A 24,224-nucleotide genomic window follows, 5' to 3' on the forward strand; every position below is an offset into this window, starting at 1 on the left:
TGTTTTCCAGCAGAGTATACCCATAAACATAAATGAATATATATAGGCTCTTTATTACAGAGCCTATCATTATTTATCGTATACAAACGTACGTCTGTGTACAACTGGTTTTCTGCAAACTAGAAGTGAAAGGTTCATTTGTAACAGGCATGAACATTCCACATATTAACATCGTTTTGTATGTTATATCAGTACTGATCAGATATAGCCAAAGAAGGTTTTAAAGCACCAACACAGACAGTAAAGATACTATGGAAGTACCATACATGCAGCAGCCACTATTCAAACCTTAATGTTCTGACATCTTTTTCATTTGTAACCACATTATGGTTTAATCAGGCAAAAGGGGTCTCAAGTTGGGAAACCAAAAGCCGAGGCTAACAGAATTAGGCTCTGATTCTGCACCTGTTAGCCTATGAAAATTTTGTTTGAATAAAAACCTGCAAAAAACACACATATAAAGGAAATCATAATGGACAAAGGAATACACATGCCGTTCTGACAAAAAGAATCCCTTGCTTCTGTCTTCATTTGTCAGGTGATTTCATAAATTATTTTCCTTAGTGTATGCAAAGCAACACGCACTAAAACAGGAGAGGGCATAAGAAAGAAAGCAGAATTACTCTTGAGATTCCCCAGCCCAGTAATGCCTTTCTATGGTACCAGAAAAAACAATGGTACTAATAAAACTAGGCTATAACTCCCACTTTCAAAAGAGCAAATACATTCAATGAAATCCCTAATAGCTTCTGCCCTGAAGCCAGGTTCTTAACTTCATGATCACTTTTATTTAAGTTTTTTACACTTCAGCAAAATGCATCCGAGCCTGAAAAATTCATTTTGCAGGGGAAAGTCTGCTATGACTTGTTTTCTTTTTGTTTTTCACATTGTGGACATAGTAGAAGGCATTCCTGAAAGAAATATACTTTCACACAGTCAAGCTATATTTTTCACAGAGTTCACTGCAACTGCAATCTCATTGCAATTTGCATGTGACTTTCATACTGTTTCACTATATCCGAGTTTGCTGTTAGCAGATTTCACAATATATATATCTTTATACACGATGCCTCTAATATTGCCATATACCACAAGCTAGGAGATGCTGGAATTGGTTAACAGTGATGTTGTTAGTGATTCTTATGTACATTTAAATTGCAGATTGGTTAGTTGGGGCATACAGCTATTAGCTTCCCTCTCTCACCCCGCCATGCCAAAAAAGTTAAATGACCCTATTTTAAAAATCAGGTTTTTTGAATATAAACTATTAATTGTTTGATTGAGAAATACATGATAATATTAAGAAATAACTACTATTGTCTGGACTTTTGAAATATCAGTATGCAATGGATTGGCTTGGCTTGGAGTGCAGTTTAACCTCCTATGTTTTTAGAAATATTAACTAGGTTAGTTCACCAAAGAATAAGGATACTATGAGATAAATTGTGCTGTCTTAAAAATCCCAGTAAAAATACAGAACATTTGGAATCCCAAGAAACTCAGATTTTATTCACACATTTTTCATCAATAATTTTCTTATGTTTTCTTTCCCAAAGCCTTTTCATTATTAGTGTCAAGTCTGCAAAAGATCAAAGTACAATTTGCTTGTAAGGGAGTGACCCAGATTAAGTTGTACCTGGCAAAGGCCATACAAAGAGACATAAAGTAAAATAAATATCTTTCTACGGGTTCATTTGGAGTTTGTTATCATTTTTCTCCTAGGGCTCTGATCCTGCAATGAGCTTTGTGTTGACTGTTTGGTGGTTCAGATGTGTTTTCTGTTCATAGAAGAGATCTCACAGTTCGGAAGAAGAAACTCTTCCTGTCATTTGTTTGTTTTGTCGTAGCTGCTAGGAGCTCTAGTTGTGGACCAATACACCATTGTATTAGGGGCGGTACAAACACAGAATAAAAGATGATTTGTACCCCAAAGATCTTATAGTCTAGTTACACAAACCTTGGATCTGAATGTATAGGAGCAAAGAGGTGCTTTATGCCTGTTTACATCCTCCCTGGAGCAGGGTCCCTGGGAATGGATGAGGCCTGAGCTCCAGACCCCTACTTGCCGGCCATTGCAGCTGAATTGGTATGGGAAGCACTGTAATTTGTTGCAGATGGATGCCAGCAGCAAATCACCAACCCTACTCCCCCAGGGCAAGGAGGAAGCAGGGCAAGGATTGTGACTCAGCGATATGCCACTGAGTCACATTGCCTACTGGGGATATACCTAGGGCAATGGGTGCAGCTTATGCACCACCCTTTGCTCAGGATTGTCTGGTGTCAAAGTTTAGCTGTTAATAAAGCAATGCCTATGGTCATGGAGTATGATGGATGCCATCAATTATCTTTTTCGTAGGCGTGTTTGCAAGGGATAGCCCCTCTGACATCAATGGGGCTCTCAAGGTCACAGATGTCTGCCCCTGCAGGGTCAGTGCTGGATCGGGGCTTAAATCAGTACCTTTTTATGTGACCTGATGTATGGAAACCTCATATTGTCGCAGATTGAACTAATGTTATGGATGAAGGAAGACTAGGCGGTAAACGGGACTAGTAAGGGGAATGAAAAACTTTACAGTTAGGGTCACAATTTCAAATCCAGACAAGGTTACCAAAGTCTGCTGGCAGTTTAGTAGCCAGTGTGAAATGAGCTGGTGGACTCAGTCTAGTGATAGTCCCTTCCTAGTCAACAGATTTCATATGGCAGAACTAACACTACATTTAGCTGATTATCCCCTGCTAGGCAGGCTGAGCAGAAAGGCTGAAGACTCAGTGGGCATGGAGGCCTAACTAATTCCCAGAACAGGGTTGAGGCAATGTGGAGGAAGTTTACGCTAGTGATAGTGGATAAACAGAAAACTCCAGTCTCCAGGGGTCCTGAGTTTTTAAGCTTTTCATGGCAGGGAGTGTCTCTGACCATCTCTGATCCTAAGAAGTACTGCAGTAAAATGAATGTTAAATTATAATAACAAGACATGGCTTTCAATAAAGCACCTTTCAACATTTAAAATACATTTCTTTAAAAACTGGTGGTCAAGATGAGGGACTTGCTGGTAAGAAGGCACATTTAGAATGACCGAAGTACAGACCAGGTATCATCCTACAAAGATAACGTCTTTAAATATAGAACAAAATATAAAATGGGATTGTGCCATTTAAAACACACACAGAAAAAAACTCATTTGGTTTATGATACCTATCATAAATACCAGCATGCACTGCTCTGTGATCATAAATCCAATCGTTCACAAATCATGAGTCAGGCATGCCCCAACAAATCATGTGATTGGCTTAACAATGAGGGGCTTTAAAAAGAATAATAAATGTTGGGGTTCTTTTTTTTTCTTCTAGTTATTTGAGCTTTTGTCCACAACCATGAGGACTAGAAATTTACTTTTGTTTTTAAAGGAAAACTGAGATTCAACATACCATGACTTGAGGATCTGGGGCTTGAAGAATAAGAGCAAATACCACAAGACTCATGATAAAATTGTGAGAGATAGCAACACTAGGAATTGCTTTACTAAAGGATAGATTTTGGTTTCTAATACAATCCTAAGCAAGGGGATGGAGGATAAGATGCTCTGCCCCAAAAGTAGCCTCAGTATTGTGATTCAAGGACATACCGCTTAGCTGCAATGCCTCCCCTGCTTCCTCATTGCTCTGGTAGCAGTAGGGGTAAGAGGTGTTGGTCTATATCAGCAGAAAATAACTACCCCTTATGCCAACTCAGCTGTATTCATATGCAAGTAGTGGTGGAGTCAGGGCATACAGTGCCCACTTAATCCTGTGTGCCCATACCCAAAGTCCAGACATCCCACACAATTATCTAAGGAGATTCTTACTCCCCTGCATGGGTATATAGTCCTAGACACAATCTAGAACCAGGTGCCTTTAATGGTGATATGTCTTATGAAATCTGAGGGTCATTCTGAAAAACCTAGTTAATCCTGATCCTGCAAGCACTTAAACCCATGAGTAACTTTACCCATGTGACCAGTCTCATGGAGCTCACAACTGCAAGGGTCTGCAGAATCAAGGGTCTAGACTCTAGAAGAATATACCTTTTCTGCTCATAATGGACCTCTGATTCTGTTACCTTTGAAATTAACAGGAGTTTTGCCATTCACATCAAATAAAGTCCCAGAAGGATATGTATACCTTCATTCACATTTACCTTTATTATAGCATTGCTGCCTCCTGCCAAGAGAGTGGTATATGGGAGATAGAGGATAATGCATTATACTGTGTTTTCCCATCACCTCCTCATCTCCCACAATGTAACCATTGTATCCATTCTGTCTCGGTTAACTTTTAACATACACATAAAAGGGAAAAAGTTTATCAAAACAAAACAGAAACAATAGACATTTATAACATTTTAAGTGTGTTTGGCATGTAATGAAAATTGCTTTTAAAGGGAGAAAAGTTCACATTAATGTAGTATTTGTTACTGCTCTTGTTTTAAACAGCAACAAAAATACCCAGCCCCACTGTAATTCAGAAGCGATACCTGTTGCTGGAGTGTGACAGCAAATTCTTTTCCATTTATGATGCTTTGTAATGCTTGGGTGAGTAAGGTAGTAGAGGCCACTTGTGTGCCGGGAATAGCCATATATGGACTGGAAAAGCATATGCTTTATTCATAAAAGCAAGTGGCACATTTTTGCTCAAAATGTAATATAAATAGTGCATGTTTCTTTTAATGAAATGGTCTCTAATGACTGGTGGGAGACTTAACTTTTTTCCCAGATATAAACACTAGGAATTCAAATGTTCTGTAATATTTTGCAAAGTTAAAAATGAGTAAAGTGTACGATCCTTTTGAGAATATTCAGATCTACCCTTCACCGATTTCACTACCAATATAAAATGGGAGAATTTTACTTGGGAGTGTGTGCGTGTTTGTTTATTTATTTCTTTAAATTTAAATAGAATGTTTCATAATTGTAATAGCTTCCAATTATTTTTAGAAGTAGTTTTATGATCTGCAGTGCTCCTGCTCCAAGTACTCAAGATCTGAGGTCAATGTGAAGATTTTCATTGATTTCTACAGGCTTTGGATTGGATCCGAAGTGCAGGAGGCTTTAGAAACACCAACATCTATTATTAATTATTATTACTGAATAGATGAAATACATTTTTATCATTTAAATCTGAAGTTCCTTTTGATTAAAATGAGTGGAAAACTCAAAGATCCAACTTCTATAATTTCTACTATAAAAGGAGGAAAAATAAAGTGGGACACAGTGACGACAAGGAAATTAGAGTTTTAAGCGCAGAACTCTGGGGGCAGGAGGGTAAAAACACTAGGCCAGTCTCAAAGACACAAAATACCTTCTTGAACTTTTGAATATCTTTGGGGAAACACATTTTTAGGGATGTGGTGAGCTAGACCAGGCATAAAATTAAAATATCTCATATTTACTGATCCTGTTATCACAACACGTGCCAAATTCACATTGAGTTGGCACTCACTTTAAAGAGTCAAGCACGTGGGTGCTACAGGCTCTGTCACAGAACAGTTTTCATCCTTTACAGAAGGTTTATACAGGGATCAACTGACCCCCCTGGATAAATGAAACCTTTTTGACTAGGAACAAAACACAACAGAGTGGTTTTAGGAGAGGAAGCAAAGAATAGCTGCCTCTGTTGAACCTATAACAGGTGAGTTTAAGCTGAGCCAATACATTTATTTATGTTATAGAGCACTTCTGATGCAAGCAACAGGGATACCAATCCAAACTAGTAAACACCAAAACAACCCCGCTCAAGTATGGTAAAGCTACAATCAGCTACCTCTCCCTACTAGCTTAGCTTTGAAAATTAGCAGATGAGGGCCCATTACTCCAAAGAATTCCACAGGCTGGGAGAATTTAATGATGTGGTCCAAACAAATATGGTATTTTTATAAATCCAGATAAAGCAGAATGCAAAGATAATCCATAGGGAGCGAACCAGTTGGGGACGAAAACAATCTGAAGAAAGACAAAGCTGTAATATATAAACAATTAACACACATTTTAAATCAATGCACTGTCACCCTAATAGCCAGTGAAGTCAGCTCAGATGGGTGTAATATGATGAGACAGTTTAATTCTTGTTATGACATTAGCTGCAGAATTTTACCACAGCTGAAAATGCTAGAGTGAGAAGAGTTTCCAATTATCAGTGTGATACAATACACAAGTTTAGATTAGACCAAAGCATGAACCACGTCTCTTAATTGTGACAAGTTAACATGGGAGAAAGGCTAGAGAAGCTCCTGAGATGGTATTAGGAATTTTTCTTATAGCACATGGATGATATGATCTATCTATCTATCTATCTATCTATCTATCTATCTATCTATCTATCAAGCCAACAGGAGAGCTGAACCAATCCAAGGCCATTCTGTTTTCTCAGCATTAAGCTTCAAAAAATTAAAAGTCATCCAGGCTTGAATCTCAGATAGACAGGTAATAAGCCATGACAGCACTTCAATAGAATCCACAGGAATAGGCAAGTAGACCAGGGTGTCATCCATATAAATATGATAATCAAACCCAAATCTCTGAATAATACCACCAAGTGTGAGCATGTCAATATTAAAGGGAAGTGGGCTGTGAACAGAACCCTGAGGGACCTCAAGGTTTAATGGTATAATAGCAGACAGCTCGCCGCCCAATGTGATGTAAAGTCTGTGTACCTTTGAAAGAGACAATTTAAGCTCTTTTTATTTTATGTCATTCCCTGAGTTGGAAATGGGGCTACAATTCATGCATGGAAGGGGAGGCACCTTTCTCAAGATGGCAATATGATACGCTCATGATTTTTTGTAACTTGCAGTGGGTTGATTTTCGGGCCCGGTTTGATGGCTAGCTACTCTCTTCAAAACTCTTACTAGAAGTTTTACTAATTGCTTGATGTCCAGTCAGAGTGTGCGGAGAAGAATAAGTGTGAAGAGCTGCCAACTTTCTCCATTACTTTTACCAGTGCCATGGAGGCAGCTGGAATCCCAGGAAGTGATGAAAAGAGATTTAGACTGGGGAACATGCAATTAAGACATTATATATGTTCTGTTCTGTTTGCCTTTTTTTTTAAATAAAATATTTGCACAAATGGGGTCAGAATTTATCTTTAGTATTAATATATAAAAACATTCACAAATGTCCAAGGCTCTCGCTTTGGAAAATAATGTTGCTTTCGGACAGACGTTTTGTTAGTTTGGCTCAGCTGGAAGCATACGGCCTGGAAGGGAAGTAGACGAAATGAAAATTGGGTAAAGCCTACTTACAAACTGAATATCCTTCACTAAAAAAGGCTTACCAGGTATTTTGCACAGAAACGAGCTTTTACTTCCCTTTTACAAAAATCTTGTTCCCCTCTGTGAAATCCCATGGTTCCAGATTCATGGATAAGATCCCAGAAAGTGCCACAGATCCCATGGCTTGCAGAGAAGGTAACGAGGCTTCTACTGTTTGTGATGTTGTATTGTGGGGTGTTTTCAGTGAACCAAGAATTACACAGAGCATTTCACTGAGGAGAAGAGCCTATACTTTGTTTAAAAACATATAAATTAAAAGTTACTTCTGCGCTGAGTGGCTCCCCGCAGCATGGGTGCATTCAGCACGGGAATCTTGTTTTAAGTCAATCTTAGTTTGTTTTGCAACACACTTTAAATAGCAACTAATCTTTTAAAAAGTTGACCTGAAAAATCAATGTGTCAGACAATACCCCAAATACTACCCAGTACTTGATTGAAATGGTTGCCTTTTGGTCTAATGGGATTGACTATTGCATTCCCTCCTCCCCCAAAATAAATAAAATGTTCATAGTATGATGCCATTTCTATTTGGAATACAGAAATACAGGGAGTTACATACTGCATTAGAGAGTAGTTCCATCAAGTCCAGGATTCTGCCTCTGTCAATAATTTTTTTTGAGGTTTCAGAGGAAGGCAGTAATATACAGAATGCACTGGTCTAACTGTATTTCTTTCCTGACCCATCTGATGATTAGTTAAACCTCTGACGATAAGGTTTGATTACTCCAACTTTAGAATGCAAATATATAAATTCATTATCAGTCATTTATTGTCCATTTCATTCCCACACCACTAAACTTCAGCTACAGTACTTCATTTTGTGATTCTAAATTCTCTACACAAGGGAAAAGATTTTTTCATTCCTTTTATGGAAATGCAAACCTACTTGTATTATGCCTTAAAAGATGTTTTTATCCAAAAATCTAGACAGCTGCCAACTTCCCTAAGTCCAAAACTATCATTACGTGTTTACTCTTAGACAGGGAATTTTTCTGAATCTTCCCTCCTGACCCAATGTTAAAGCCAAGTTGGTTTGAGATTGAAGATTCATTTATGTCTCCTTGGCAATTATCACTATTACTGCTCACAATCCTTCCCAATCTTTTTAAACATCCTGTTATTAAAGCCATTTGGCAAGCATTTAAAGCCCTAGATAAGTTAACCATGCACAAAATATCCCACTTTGGGGCAGAATCCAGCTATAAAAATAAATGGTTTACATTCTGAAGGCCATGGTTCAGGATACGTATTTTTCATTTGTGAAGAGGGGTCATCAATACTGACAATAAAATTATCCAGGGTCTGATCCTCCCCCACTGAAGTCAGCAGCAAAATTCCTGCTGATTTCAATGGTGTATAACTGGGCTATTAATTAGGGAATCTGACATTCCACAAAGTTGCTTCAAAAGTATGTATAGTTCAAAAGTATAATTGGATACATTAAGATGATAGATAAGATGAAAGAGATATCAGATTTGAAAACACACTGTAAACTGGACAGTAGGAGGATCATTTTGCATAAATGAGGCATAAAGCCTTTTAACGTAACCGTTCCACTTGCTTTTTGAAGGTGGAGAAGCTAAACTTTAGTCTTACTTAAATATAAAATCTGCTCAGTTACAGAAGAACTAAGTGCAAACCAACACAGGACGGAAAAAGCTCAGCAGCTGAGCTATAACATTATGGGGAATTTAATCCTGCGAACATTTGAGTCCAGTAAGATTCTTATATTAGTACAGTTACTCATGTGCATAAATGTTGGAGGATCAAGCCCTTATTTTCCGCAGAGTTTCTGGTCTCCTGTCAAAATGTTTCCCTCAGGGGTACATGATTGAAACTTTTGTTATTTTTATCTGACCTTCTTTTATATATTTATTAAAATGTGATTTTTTTTGTCTTTTGGACTCAACCACAATTCTCAAAACATTTCTGGTCTTTTTACTGAAGAGATGCACTAAGGGCTTTTTAACATTAGCTTATAAATGTTTGCTTTTTACTCTCCATTGTTTCCAATATCCTTTTGGGAATCTGAAAATAACTTTTCCCCCCCCCTAGTATTTTCCTTTTCCGATAGACATTTTTTTTCAATATTTCTCGCAGGCTGAAAATCACTTGCAGTGCAGAAGGCCAGCCCAAAGCCCTCTGTCCTATTTAAGTCACCCATAAGGCCTGCACAGGAAGACCACCAGTGGAGTGGCTGCATGGGAATGCATCTGCATGGCTACTATGGAAAGAGTTTCCATACCAGTCACACATAGCCCATCATGGAACACCACAGTGGATGGGAAGCCAGCGAAGAGGATGCAGGCCCATCTTTATGGGATTCATTGGCCTCAGTGTCCTGTGCAGCGGGACTATGGCTGATCTCTCATACTGATAGTTGGAATAGCAGCCATGGCGAAGTTGTGCATCTACCCTAGATTGTGGTGATGGGGGATTCCACTTCCCCAGCTGTTCTGGTCTCCACCCATAGAGCTCGAGAGTTTGGGTTGGAGTGTAGTTCACAAACAGAACATACAGTTAGAGCACTTTGTTTCATTTACATTTGTTATCAATGTCAGTGTAGGAATTTGTTAAAGGAAACTTCACCAGCTTAAAAAAATATGGGAAGATTTTCAAAAGTGCTTAGCACTGGCCTAACTTTGCTCCTTTTGAAGTCCTTTTGTGCTTCAGAATCTCACCCTGTAGGTTTATAACAGACAAGTTTCCTTACATAGTCTCTAAAAATAATACCATGAGCTATTATTAGAACAGAAGCAATTTTTAAAAAATCTAACATAAGTTTCAACATTCATTCTGTTGGTACAGAAAAGGGCAACAAGAATGATTAGGGATATGGAACAGCTTCCGTATGAGGAGAGATTAAATTGACTGGGACTGTTCAATTTAGAAGAGAGACAACTAAGGGGGGCTATGAGAGTGATCTATAAAATTTTGACTGGTGTGGACAAAATAAATAAGGAAGTGTTATTTACTCCTTCTCATAACACAAGAACAGATGAAACTAATAAGCTGCAGGTTTAAAAGAAAGAAAAGGAAGTATTTCTTCACACAATGCATAGTCAACCTGTTGAACTCTTTGCCAGAGGATGGTGTGAAGGCCAAGACTATAACAGGGTTAAAAAAAGAACTAAATACATTCATGGAGGATAGGTCCATCAATGGCTATTAGCCAGGATGGGCAGGGATGGTGTCCCTAGCCTCTGTTTGCCAGAAGTTGGGAATGAAGATCACTTGATGGTTACCTGTTCTGTTCATGCCCTCTGAAGCACCTGGCATTGGCCACTGTCGGAAGACAGGATACTGGGCTAGATGGACCTTTGGTCTGACCTACTATGGCTGTTCTTAGACCCTGAAAGGAGACTAATTAGTTTCACTTTTGTTTGTGGTTAGTTTCTGGCCAATTTCCTTTTAAGGACAGGCCTATAGTAGAGAAATTTCACCTAAAATTGAAACTGGTTTTAAAATGTTTGGAGCATAGATTTCAGACAGCCTGGCTATATTTACTAAACTACTTTCAAAGCCACTTTCAGCGTCTTGGAAATGAAAGGGAGGGTGAGATTCTGAAGGCCAAAACCCCATATTTATATATTGAGGGAACATTTGCTGTTTTAAGGCTAAACACGTTTTTATAACCTGACCTATTCCCCCAGATTCTTTCCTGAAATGCTTTCTAGGTAGAGGGCTCTGATGTTCTGACCAATTTCCAAATCAAAAATCTGTTTAACCATTTCTGGTTTCTAAAGGGGGGTGATTTTCATAATGTGGGGAAGATATTTTTTCTACAATTTTTCTGTTCATATAATAATTTTGGTTTTGTTTTTTCATTATTTTGGCAGGCTCTTCCTCCATCTTAGGCTTTTCAACTTCCAGATGACTGTTGAGCCTGGCTTCACCTATGGCTTTCCTCATACACAACTGGGCATGTGGAAAGCCCGGTTTGGAACTATATCCAGAATTGCAGGGAGGAGAAGGAAGATTTCAAGTCTTTATCACTCCTGGCTTCAGAACAAGTAAGATGAGTCCTCCAAAATATTACCAGTCTTGACCACAGAAGAACTGCCTTACCTATCAGCACCATGAATTCCCCATGGCCTGGCCCTTGGACATCTAATCACTCACTTCAAATTAGCAGGACAAAAGTGAAGCATCTCCTAAACTGTTACTTCTCTTATTTGTCCAGTTGATGCAAAATCTCAAACTCAATATTTGCCTCAGCAATGAAAGCTTTATCTTCAACATGAACCCTTAATTCTGCTGGCACGGAGCATGGGGGGCTAATTTATGAGACAATCTTCACCAGCCAGCTAGTATTGCACACTTATTAAGCTCCTGCTGCCAATAGGCCATTTCTTAGTTGTTGATTTCAATTTTTTTTCTGGTAGTTTCTTTAAATTGGTTGGAATGAGTAGTACAAAAAAGTCATAATATTGAATGGACCCACAAATTCTCCAAACTACACCCTACACCCACAAGAGTAAAAGGGAGGGCTGGGAGGGAAATGGTAACACTCAATGCAAGGTGTACCCACAATTTCAAGTTCCTCCCACAGTTTCTTGTAAACTTACAAGATTACTTGGCTTTCAGTGTCAGACAACACCACCCTCTCAGTCTTATCAGGTGACTTGTAGAAAGATCTTACACTTAAATAAACAGCACTTGACTGACTCAATACATCAGTTTCAAGATGAACAGGCTGCTATCTCTTACTCTGGCCTCTATCAATTTTCTTCATTGCCTGCACTATACATCTCTGGAGGATAAGGAACTACTGCACAGAAGTTGCTAATTCAGTTCCTGCAAATAAGAAAATAAGTCTGGATGCAAAATGCTGGTGCAATTTAGACAAGATGCACACAGAGGTTTGGTAACTAGTCTTAATTAGGCCATCTTTGTTTACATTTGATGTTTATCAGCTAATTGGCATGGCAAGGTGTGAGTCACACAGCTTCCCTCTGGCATGAAATCAGTTTGTAGGAGAAAAACTGGGAGAACAAATGATCCCAATTATAAGAAAACCCACTGTGCTAATTATCATCCCAGGAAGGATGGAGCCTCCCAGCACCAATCTCTCTTGCTTCCCCTCCCCTCCCCTCACTCACAGCCCCAGCAAGCTAGAGCTGCAGGCATAGTTCCCCCTGACCACAGGTATTTCTCCACTTTGAGTGAGGACCTCAACTTCTCCCCTTTGCCTCAGCTGGAGCAAAGGGAACATTTTCAGATCACGCATGTGCTGCCACAGAGCAATTCTCCAGAAGGGAGGCAGGTTTTACACCCTTGCCTTCCTTTGTTTTATTTTGGTGTGGATTGCAGCACAGCAACAACACAAAAAATCCATCACATCAGTCAATATTTGAATGCCTGTCAAAATCAAAGCGTCAATATTTACTGTGTTGGAGCTGGAGCCTCATAGCTTCACTGCTTGTATTAATTAAAAATAACACCAAAAACAGCTTTGATTTTTCCCCCTTTTTCTACTTTTTTTTAGACCAGCTGTAACTTGGCCTCTTTCCTAGTCTATCCTTGTTCTATTTTCTTGGCACTTGCTTTCCATACATTTGTGTGTGTGTGTGTGTGTTTGTGTATGTGGTGGTGGTGGGGGAGGTGTTGAATCCTTTGCCCCCACACCCTTTTAAGCATTATCGCTATACACCAAGGGTCCCATGCACAGGAATGTTTCTTGGCTGCCCTTGAGTTGAATGATGATCCTGGACCCTTGGAAAAGCCACAAAGCTCAGTGCTCTCTGTCTCCCTGTGTCTCTCTTGTCTTCCCTTCTTAGTAGGGGTAACAGATGGCTGAGGCTTTCACCAACAGTCCTGAACACATTGTCAATCCCAACTGAAAGTGAAATATTCAGTGGCATTTAAATTAAATAGACTCTAATGCTTCAGTAATATTAATTACATTTTCATTCATCCCTGCCCTAATAAATCAACACATAAAGATAGGATGATCCTGTGCCTGGCAGCAAAGCAGGGCCATTCTGCCCTTTGTAAGGTTATACACACAATGCCCCCATTCTTATAGGGACATGATGGCCCCTTCAAACATCTGTGCTCAGCACCACTTGAAGGGAAGCCAAAATGGTAACATTTAAACTTTTCTTTTTCAATTTGTCCATGCAACAGGGCTTGATTCAACAAGAACTTCCAAGGAAAACTGTAAAACTGTATCAAGCTAGTGAAAACTTTTCACCATTTCTTTCACGGGATATAGATTTATTTTAACAGCCCTAAAAACTAAGGCCAACAGCAAGTTCTCCATTCTCGTGGCAGAATTTGTTACCCCAGCATCAACCTTTCAAAGGTGGAGGGAAGGGGGAAGGCTTGAAGTGTCTGAAAAACTCACAATGTTGAGTTGAATTTCAGTATTTGGGGAGGCCACACATTTTCTGTGAATGCCACAGGGGAAATAGACTCTCTACTTCACCATCAAGAGTTTTTTCCCCCCTTCACTGCTATACATATGTAAAAGGAGGCTAATAAAATGGTTGAATAAAAGATCACTGCTAGTAAATCTTCAGGAGACAAAAACTTCCACTTGTGATGCTTCAAAGCTGCCCAGAGCTACCAGTTTACCCCAAAAGTCCCAACTCAATGCCTCTGATTGGAAAATAAAAAGCCTTGCGCATAAAACCTTCACTCCAATTGTTATGCAGTGAATGCAGCGTTTACACACAACAGCTTTACTTGACCAAATTACTCCCCAGTATACAAATGAAAACCTCTTCAGCGATACAATTTGGTTCCTACTGAAAAGTCCAGCTAGATAAGGTTGATAATGTTAAAAAATAAAATAAAATGACAACATAGTGCCATAGCACATAAGTACATTACAGAAAGCAGGAAAAAACGGAACTGCTTGATGGGACAGCAGGAAAGTGTAATTCAGTAATAACCTTAATCATGTATGGAAATCAACTCTTTTTCCTAAAGTGGCTTGATTTCTCTTTGCAGATATCTCAAAGGCTTTATTCTGATTGATAACAATTGAGAAGATAGCCACAGAGTGACACATGGTTGGAATTTAGAAAGCATGTGGTGACAGGCCCAATACTACATTCCTTGCACAGTTAAAATTCTTATTAAAGTCAAGGGGCTTGATTCTGCATTGCCTTGCTCCTTGTGTAGTCCCACCTGTGGAAAGCGAGTGTCGGACCACACCAGATCAGGATGGGTGTGGTCTATGCCCACTTTGCATTCATTTTATAAGGGTGCAACGACAACACCCCCCAGGTGCAAGGCAGAGAAGAATCAGGTCAATTGATTTAATCTCTAGTTGTACAGGAAATGTAGGTTCAGGTATTGCATAAGGTTATCAGGTTATCAGGACATGGAAACCTCCATTTTAACTGCCAAGAGACTGATGCTGTGTTAGATCTGAGATATTAGCAAATGGTGGTTAGAGACAGATGAAAAGAAATAAAGGGTTAGAAAATGTTTAATAAAAGAAAAGATTGTTCTAATCTTTTTCCTACTCATTTCTTAGATCCTTTTACTAGGACCAACTTTTCATATCAGAAGGATATATTGAACAAATCCAAAATAAAGTAAAATTTAGATGAAATCTTCCAGTCTAATAGCGCTGAGTCAGTCCAGAATGTGTATTTGTGGGCTTTTGATGCCCTTTCATGTGGTTAAAGGGTCTGGACCTAATACATGAGGGGCATGTGCTAATAATAACCTATGCACAACAATAACTTAATGCACAACTTGCTATGGCCTGTTAATATATCATGTTTTGTAGACAGAGCACAAGAAATTCTGGCTCAGACTGAACTAAATAAGAAATTAGGATAATCCTGTAGTGGCAGTATCCCTCTCCTCATTCTATATTTTCGATTTGTTATTGATATAATAAGAGTGTAGTCTAGCAGTTGGGGTACAGGACTGGGGATAGAAACACTTGAGTTCTAACCCTAGGGCTGAATTGCATACCCTGGAGCATGTCATTTCACTTCAGTTTCCCAGCTATTAAATGGGGTTTCAATACTTATTTACCTGCATCAGAGGCCTGTTGGAATTAATTCAATAATGTCTGTGATGCACTTTGAACATTCATGTGCTGTACACGTACTAAATATTAATGTCAATCGTCTTTCAGTTTGGTCAGACACCACAAGGATGATTAATAGAGAAGCCTGCACAAGAGGCTAAACGAAGTTTAATGTTATGCAAAAACATATTCTAAACTTTTCCCTTTCTTGGAAAATATTCAGTCTCAGTTCAGAGTTAAAGTGAGCTAAAACCACAAATAAATGTTGCATAATTATTTTTATGTAGCAAGCTTATGACCCACAAGGGTATATGTTTGAAACTAGCTGGTATCTGTGAAGGGAAAAATGGGCCAGAAAAATTGTGGCATTAGAGGTTGCTTCTCCTTTCTTTTCTCCTTTTCCGTAGCTCTTTTCTCATTTCCCCTTTCATCTTCCCTTTTTCTCTTTCAGTTTCCTCTTCTCCCTTTGTTGCTGCTGCTCCATGAGTGGGAAGTTTTTGTTGTGGGAAGCAAGTCACCCCTTGAATAGCCCTCACATTGCTGAATGGTGGGGTTGATTTGTGACATCCCAGTGACACTATGTATGGGAGAAGGGTATAAAGTTAAACAGTGGGTGCTTACCTGTAAACATCTCTATACAATACTGAAAGTCAGAAGAGAGACATTGGTTTGGGAATGAGGTTCCCTCTCTCTGTTGAGAGAGAGAGAGAAAAAAAAAACCCATACCAATGCATATAATCTAATAGACAACTGGAATGCCCTGTAATAAGGAAAGAGTTAGACTGCAAGACTAGGCAGTGACACCAGCTTCACCTCTATTTGAAACAATGCCAAAATGGTCACCCTGTTGTCAGAGAACTTGATTCATCTACAGCTAGTGGCGCGAAAATGTTTCTTAAAGATAGGACGGGAGCCAAGCTTCCCCCCGATCCTCTGCCTCCAGTTTCAGGATTTGCCAGGCCAACGCTACACAGTTAAATCTGCTCAGGATACAAAGTACAATTCTTGGGATACTCTGGAGACTGCCTGTAAGTTTCAACTTTAATCTCTTACATACATTTATTACATTAGACAGGATGGCCCAGATTCTCTATTGTACTAAGCTTCTGCTTGTCACAGCAGAGTGAGGGGTCTATCTGGAAGCTGATTACTGTTCCCTGATTCTCAGGCTGGATCTGTATAGGTCAGAGCAGCTGGGGGCAGAGGGGCTGTTTTACCTTCTGCCTGCTGAGTAGGTATCTCAGGGACCATATGCCAACTGAAGAGAGCTGGAATGTGCTGTGTTTTGGCCACACCTGACCCTGTCCCCTAAGCCAGGGCTGTGACAAAAGTTTGGTGCTGGAGTTAACTATGTTGCTCTGGCCACCTGAGAGCTCTCCTACACCTGTGGAATTCTCATCTCAGCTGATCTGGCTGCTTTTTGGCTCCATTGCACTTTTCAGGTAGCGCAAAGGTACTGAAAAGTACCTACAAATCTAGTTTGATAGTTCTGTACTGTATAGGTGGTTTAGCAGGATAAGCTATACAGATGAACCCAGGAGACAAATTTTATCCATTGCATAGATTTAGCAAACAAGAATGTTTTGTAAGGGTAATCTATTTTAATTTGTTCACACATAATTATCTTAAATCTTTTGATACAAAGGTTAGAAAGCATTTAAAATACCTAAAATTCAAAAATCAAAGGGTAATGTAATTGCATGGTCACACTAACACAATGTGTCTCTTTGTCCTTTAGTGGCAAGACCATTTATAAAATGTTATGAGTCTGTTACTTTCTACCGGCTAATGGAGCTAGACTTTTAGCTCAAGTAGTAGAGGGTTATGCTTTTTAGGTCCAGAAGTCCCATGTTCACTCATCACAGGCAACCCAACCAGGGATAGTGGTGTTACAAACAGCTAACAAATTGTTCAAATCCAAAAAACCCAACATGGATTCAGAATACATACACCGATCCAGGCTCCTGAACCTTATCCTTCACTGAACCTTATTCTTCACCCGCTGAAGTTTCACTGCACCACTCCTCAGAGGGAAGTGGGAGAATCCTTGTGAGAGGCACAGACTGAGACCTTTGTGCAAATAGATAGGAAGAAATAGTTAATGAATCTCTAAACCAATAGAGACAATGCTGCCTGACCTCATGTAAATGACCCTCTGGAACTCCAGCAGATGTTTGGGTTGTCGTCACATTCCTGGGGAAGCTGGTGATAAGTCACTGCTTGTCAAGCTCTTTTTTTCCATTGATAACATCCTGGCTGTGCAGCCCCATGGCACCTCTTCCCTCCACCCACCATCAGACTCCACGCACCAGGATCTTGTACCTTATTGCTGTTGGCTACAGCAAGTGCACTTTCTGAGCAGTGCAGTGCCATACCAACCCTCATTGCTCCTCCCACTTATAACTGTTCCTCTCTAGCTCCTTTGCCTGGCAGAAGGCAGAGTCATCTAGGCCGCCAGCCATAGGCAGATGCTTTCTCTTTGCTGTGGCATGTGTTAGACTCCTCCCCTTGCCTCACACTGTTCTGTTTCTCTCCCGTACCTATCAGATTCCTTCCTTCTCCCCACTCATTTGCATCATTGCAGCCTCTCTTAACTCATCCCATTGCCTTCCAGTTTTCTTGTGTGGAGTGCCAAGAGCACCTCTGTGGCACATTTCTGCCAGGCCCTACCTGCTAACTGCAGGCTTCCTAACTATTCTGCTTTTTGCAAAGATGCCTGTAGTTTGTATCACCCAGTGTGTGTATGAGAGGAAGTGCACTCCATGGAGTAATGCTGCCGATTCTGATGGCCTGCACATGGTGTGCTTCTAATGTCCATCATCATCCCCTACTGAAGCAACAAACTCCTGCTAGCCTGCTAAGATGGCTGAAAGGCCTGGAAATCCATTTCAATCCATGGGGAGAGGGTCTGCATTGACCCATGTTTCTCTTTGCGAGAAGTCCTGGCCTAGCCTTTCTCCTATTCCAAATGAACCTGGGATGTTCTGAACTTGTCCAGTCACTGCCTGGAAAAAAATCCTGTCTGGATAACACATGGGCTGCTAGACAAGATACTAGTTATTATTAATCATTATTATTATAAAGAAGTATCCAGAGACCCCCAGCAAGACTGGATTCCCATTGCCCCCTGAACTGTACAAACACATAGCGAGATATAGTCTCTGCCCTGTGAAGCTTACAATCTAAATAGATGAGAAAGAGTGGAAACAGCACAGAGGAATGAAATGTGATCTTGGCAAGTCACAGCAGGTCAGTTCTAGAGCCAGGAATAGAGCCCAGTTCCCAAGAGCTCCACCTGAATGCCCTATCCTCTAGACCATGCTGCGTCTCCAGGGATTTTGATAGTAACCACTCTTCTGGCTAAAACAATAGGAAACCCAGGCCATTTTCCTGGCTTTTTTTTCTACAGTTTTATCCAAATAGTGGGGGCGAATTCAATAATCCCTTCATACAGATTTTTTTAAATTCTGATGAATTGACTTCATGGCCCAGCAGGATTATGGACAAGGAGCTATTCTTGTTGGTTCTGCATCTTGAACCATACAAAATTAGCCTTGCGTGTGACTACCAAACCTGGGGCAAAAATTCCGTGGATTTTAATAAGTGCAATGTTGTTCCCTAGCACTGTGAAACCCATTGTTCATTTCTCCCTCCAGCACTGAAGAAGGCAGACCATTTTCACTAATATGAGAGAACCTACAACATTACAAGACTACATTATTTGATGACGGTACCCAGAAGGATACCATCTAATGTTACACTGTTATAGTATCTATATTTAAGCACAAACCGATGCAATTTGTTATGGAATAGCAGAAGAATAGGTGGCAAGTAATCTGACAAACAATAGATGGAGAATCTTTCATTGGATTTATCTCAAGATGTAAATTTGATACCATCTCTTTCTATGCTGCTCAAAATATTCTCCAGTACTTATGTTCAGTAATTACATGTATGTTCCCAGGTAAGGCACTTTTCATTTTAAAGCAAAAAGAAATAACATTATCTACTTTTTTATGATTGAAGATTAAGGGTTCTATTCTAACAGCTTCAGCTGTCAACACAGAGCCCTCTGGTACTATGTTTCCTAGCTTTCCTATTGTAAAAGAACATGTCTGTGTAGATATTATTAATTTATCATTGCACAAAACAAAGTTTATGAATTCTTAATATTTAATGTTCTGTGATTTTAATAATAAAAAATTAAGACTGTACCTTACATAATTTTTTTAACTCTGATTTTATTCTTCTTGCTAGTCCTTTTGGTTTCTATTCTGAGATGTGTTAGCACATACTGAGTTTAAAATACATCTAGAGTGTAGATTGGAATGTAAATACTTAATCACTGCTCCAGTTAAACACAGGCACAAGGCTATAATAAAATTAACTGCTGCAAGGTTTCAATCATACATGGAATGTGCTGGGTCAGATCCTCAAATTGGCATAGTGCTAATGAAATCAATGGAGCTATGCTGAGTTACACCAGCTGAGGCTCTGGCTCATTATGTTTAGAAAATACAAAAAGGTATGAATGGTTTCTTTCCTTTTATAAGGCTGTCAAACTCTCTTTACTTTCTATACTTGGATTGGTGAGTGGCTACACACTGGCCAAAAACTTCTCTAAGGGCCTACACTACTTCTGTCTGATTGAGGATTTGCTTGCATAAGAGTGAGTTTTAAAAGTCTCTCCACACTGTGAAAGACCAACATAACTACTTTGTTAATCAGCCTTTGCTTTTCCTAAGAACCACTTGGTAGATGTGGCAGTGATCCAGGTTTGTCATCTGGCAACTTAGAATAAATAAAGTAGGGCCAGATCTTATGCAGATGAAAATATCAGTTGACTTTAATGGAGCTATGCGGATTTACCCATCTGAGAATCTATCTCAGTTATATCTTAACACACATATACTTACAGTACATGATTTTGTTCCTGGAGGGTGCTTCATTCTAGATTTCAAGCACAGAACATGATTCATACTCATTTCTTTACTTACATTTGTATTGTGTATCTGATCTGTCAGTAGCGTAATCAGATGAATAATTAATGTTTTGTTGGAAATCTGAGGTCCCAACAGCTCATCCCAAAGAATGTTACTAGACAGAAATCCTGTACAATAGAGATTAAGAGACAAATCTGCAAATGTCAGGAGCCCAGCTTCACTAGTACATCCTGCCTGCTTTGCATTGCTCTGGTGACACACAGCAGTTGTAAACCCAGTACTGCGTCATCAGCAGGGTACAAAGCGGCTACAGTTTGACATGATTGCACATACAGATCATGTATTTATGCACGCAGCTATCTCAAAAATCATTTAACTGGTCATTTGCACATACAGATTTCTGATTTGCATCTAATGGCCACGCTCAGTGATTTCATGAACATTTTTGTGTATGTTTCTTAGGGTTGGACATCCTGCATTCAAAAGTGGCCGAGCTTATTAGGGGAGTTTTCAGATAACTAAAAGAAGGATAGAAAAGAAGCTTTCATTTAATTAAAGAATCTGGCATGTTTTTCAATTTAAGTAACAATACATGAGGCAAATATTCTGCAACAAAAGACAAATAATGACAATTAGAACTGGAGTATTAATATCTTAAGCATTTGTTAACAAATCCAGTGAGTATGGGAAACAAGGAAGATAAGCCAGAAGGGAAACTAAATGATGGCTTGATGGGATGATTATCACAAATGGAGTGTCATTATAGATCAAAATTCTTCCTATAGGAGAGAGAGAGAAAAAAAAGGAAGCAGAGGTGCCACTATATCTACAAAATATTTAGAAAACCGTTAAAATTGGATATGGGGTAGCAAAGTAAGTGTAAGAGTGCAGGAGAAAGGAGACACTACAGTTAGCAGTAATTACTTTCCCTTATGACTATAGGAGAATGAGCGTTCAAAATATTAAAAAGCATTATAAACCACCAAATATTCCTGGGGGACTTTAACCGTGCAGACATGTATTGGGTGACAAATCCAGCTAAGAAGATGCTTCAAAGAGATTCCCAAGCAATATAGAGGGTACCCTTGTGATCCAGAAAGCAGAGAATGTAACAGGATGTGAACCTTCCAAGGTTTCTATCTTACCTTTAGGGAGGAAATAATAATGTCAGGGTCATAGAAAATCTTGGTGCTAGTGAGAATGAAATATCTGAATTCAGCACACTAAAGCTTGGGTTCTTAGAACAGAACACTATGAGGGTATTGGCTTTCAGGTAAGCAAGTTCTGGGGATTAAGACACCAAGACGTGGTCCACCCTTTTCCAGTGAAGAAACCCAAGCTTACAGACGGTAGAGAATACTTAGTGAGGTTGCCCTTGCAGAAATCCCTGAGAATCATCTCTGATGAAGCAGAGGTTTAGGGAACCATGGAATTTGGAGAAAATGAAGTCTCTAATATTTTTGGTAATCACCAGATGAATGTGTGGGCAATTAGATCTTGGAGGAAATGCTGTGTTATAGCTGAGATTATCTTTCTTATAGAAGTTGACATATCACCAATAATGTTCACATGCTCTGCTTGAGGGTACATCTACATTATGTGATTATTCCAATTTTACATAAACCGGTTTTATAAAACAGGTTGTATAAAGTCGAGTGCACGTGGCCACACTAAGCACATTAATTCGGCAGTGTGCGTCCATGGTCCGAGGCTAGCGTTGATTTCCGGAGCATTGCACTTTGGGTAGCTATTCTATAGCTATCCCATAGTTCCTGCAGTCTCCCCCGGCCCTTGGAATTCTGGGTTGAGATCCCAGTGCCTGATGGGGCAAAAATCATTGTCGCGGGTAGTTCTGGGTAAATGTCGTCACTCATTCCTTCCTCCGGGAAAACAACGGCAGACAATCATTTCGCGCCCTTTTTCCCTTGATTGCCCTGGCAGACGCTATAGCACAGCAACCATGGAGCCCGTTAAGCTTTTTTTTACTGTCACCATATGTGTACTGGATGCCGCTAACAGAGGTGTTACTGCAGTGCTACACAGCAGCATTCGTTTGCTTTTGCATGATAGCAGAGACAGTTATCAGTTGTTCTGTACTGTCTGCTGCCATTGTAAATTGGTAGTAAGATGATGATTATCTGTTGTTCTGTACTGTCTGCTGCTATCATGGGTACCCCTGGCTGAAGTCAGCCGGGGGCACAAAGGCAAAAATGGGAATGACTCCCTGAGTCAATCCCTCCTTTATGGTTTCTAAAAATAGAGTCAGTCGTGCCTAGAATATGGGGCAAGTGTGCTAGAGAACCAGTGTATCAGAAAGCACAGCTGCTCCATGTCAGATCCTGCAGAAATGATGAGCTACATGCCATTCATAGGGGGTGCCCCTGCAACAACCCTACCCATTGCTTCCCTCCTCTCCCAACCTTCCTGGGCTACAGTGGCCGTGTCCCCCCCATCTGTGTCATGAAGTTATAAAGAATGCAGGAATAAGAAACAGTGACTCGTTAGTGAGATAAAATGAGGAGGAGGCAGCCTCCCAGTGCTATGACAGTCCAGGCAGGACATTAAGCACTGTGGAGGAGAGAAGCCCAGCATCCCGCTGCTATGATGGTCCAGGCAGGACAGAATCTTTTCTTTACACAGGAAAGGGAGGGGGCTGATGGAGCTCAGCCCCCAGTTGCTATGATGAGGACAGTTACCAGCCGTTCTGTACCATCTACTGGGAATGACCAGGAATCATTCCTATTTTTACCCAGGTGCTCCTGGCCGACCTCACCTGAGACCAGCCAGGAGCACTCACAGGCTGATGGTGATGACAGATATCAGTCATATTGTACCATCTGCCACCAGGGAGGAAAGAGGAGCAGATACTGCTCTTCACTGCTGCAGCATCGCGTCTACTACCAGCATTCAGTAGAGATAGGGTGACATTGAAAAAAGTCAAGAAATGATTTCTTTCCCTTTTCTTTCATGTGGTGGGGGGAGGGAGTAAATTGACGAGCTAAACCCTGAATCACGCTGGACAATGTGTTTGAACCTACAGGCACTAGGAGCTCAGCCAAGAATGCAAATAGTTTTCGGAGACTGCTGTGGACTGTGTGATAGATGGAGTCCTCAGTACCCCCTCCCTCCCTCCATGAGCGTCCATTTGATTCTTTGGCTTTCCGTTAATGCTTGTCATGCAGCACTGTGTAGCCTGGAGATTTTTTTCAAACGCTTTGGCATTTCGTCTTCTGTAACGGAGTTCTGATGGAACAGATTTGTCTCCCCATACAGTGATCAGATCCAGTATCTCCTGTACGGTCTATGCTGGAGCTCTTTTTGGATTTGGGACTGCATTGCCACCTGTGCTGATCAGAGCTCCACGCTGGGCAAACAGGAAATGTAATTCAAAAGTTCGCGGGGCTTTTCCTGTTTACCTGGCCACTGCATCTGAGTTCAGATTGCTGTCCAGAGCGGTTACAGTGGTGCACTGTGGGATACCGCCCGGAGGCCAATACCGTCGATTTGCGGCCACACTAACCCTAATCCAATATGGTAATAACGATTTTAGCACTACTCCTCTCGTTGGGGAGCAGTACAGAAATCGATTTAAAGAGCCCTTTATATCGATATAAAAGGCCTCGTAGTGTGGATGGGTGCGGCGTTAAATTGGTTTAACGCTGTTAAAATCGGTTTAAACGCATAGTGTAGACCAGGCCTTTGTCTCTTTCAGACTACACTGATTCTGCAGAGCTGCTGCCTAAAGCTGATACCCATAAAAGTAAAAACACAGCATAGTACCAGAAGCTTTGAAAGAGTGTAGAAAGAGCCTAATGAAGAAAAAGCCTTGCTGCTCTACGAATAAAGCTACAAAGAATGACCCTGCACCTACAGAAATACAATATTTTAGTGAAACACAAATTGAGAAAGAATACATCAGTCACTGACACTTTAAGCAGATTTTTTTCTGACAGGACATGGCAATATGGTGGAGCTGTTTTAA

The sequence above is a fragment of the Gopherus evgoodei genome, chromosome 4 (assembly GCF_007399415.2).
Source record: "Gopherus evgoodei ecotype Sinaloan lineage chromosome 4, rGopEvg1_v1.p, whole genome shotgun sequence".
NCBI classification, from domain to species: Eukaryota; Metazoa; Chordata; order Testudines; family Testudinidae; genus Gopherus; species Gopherus evgoodei.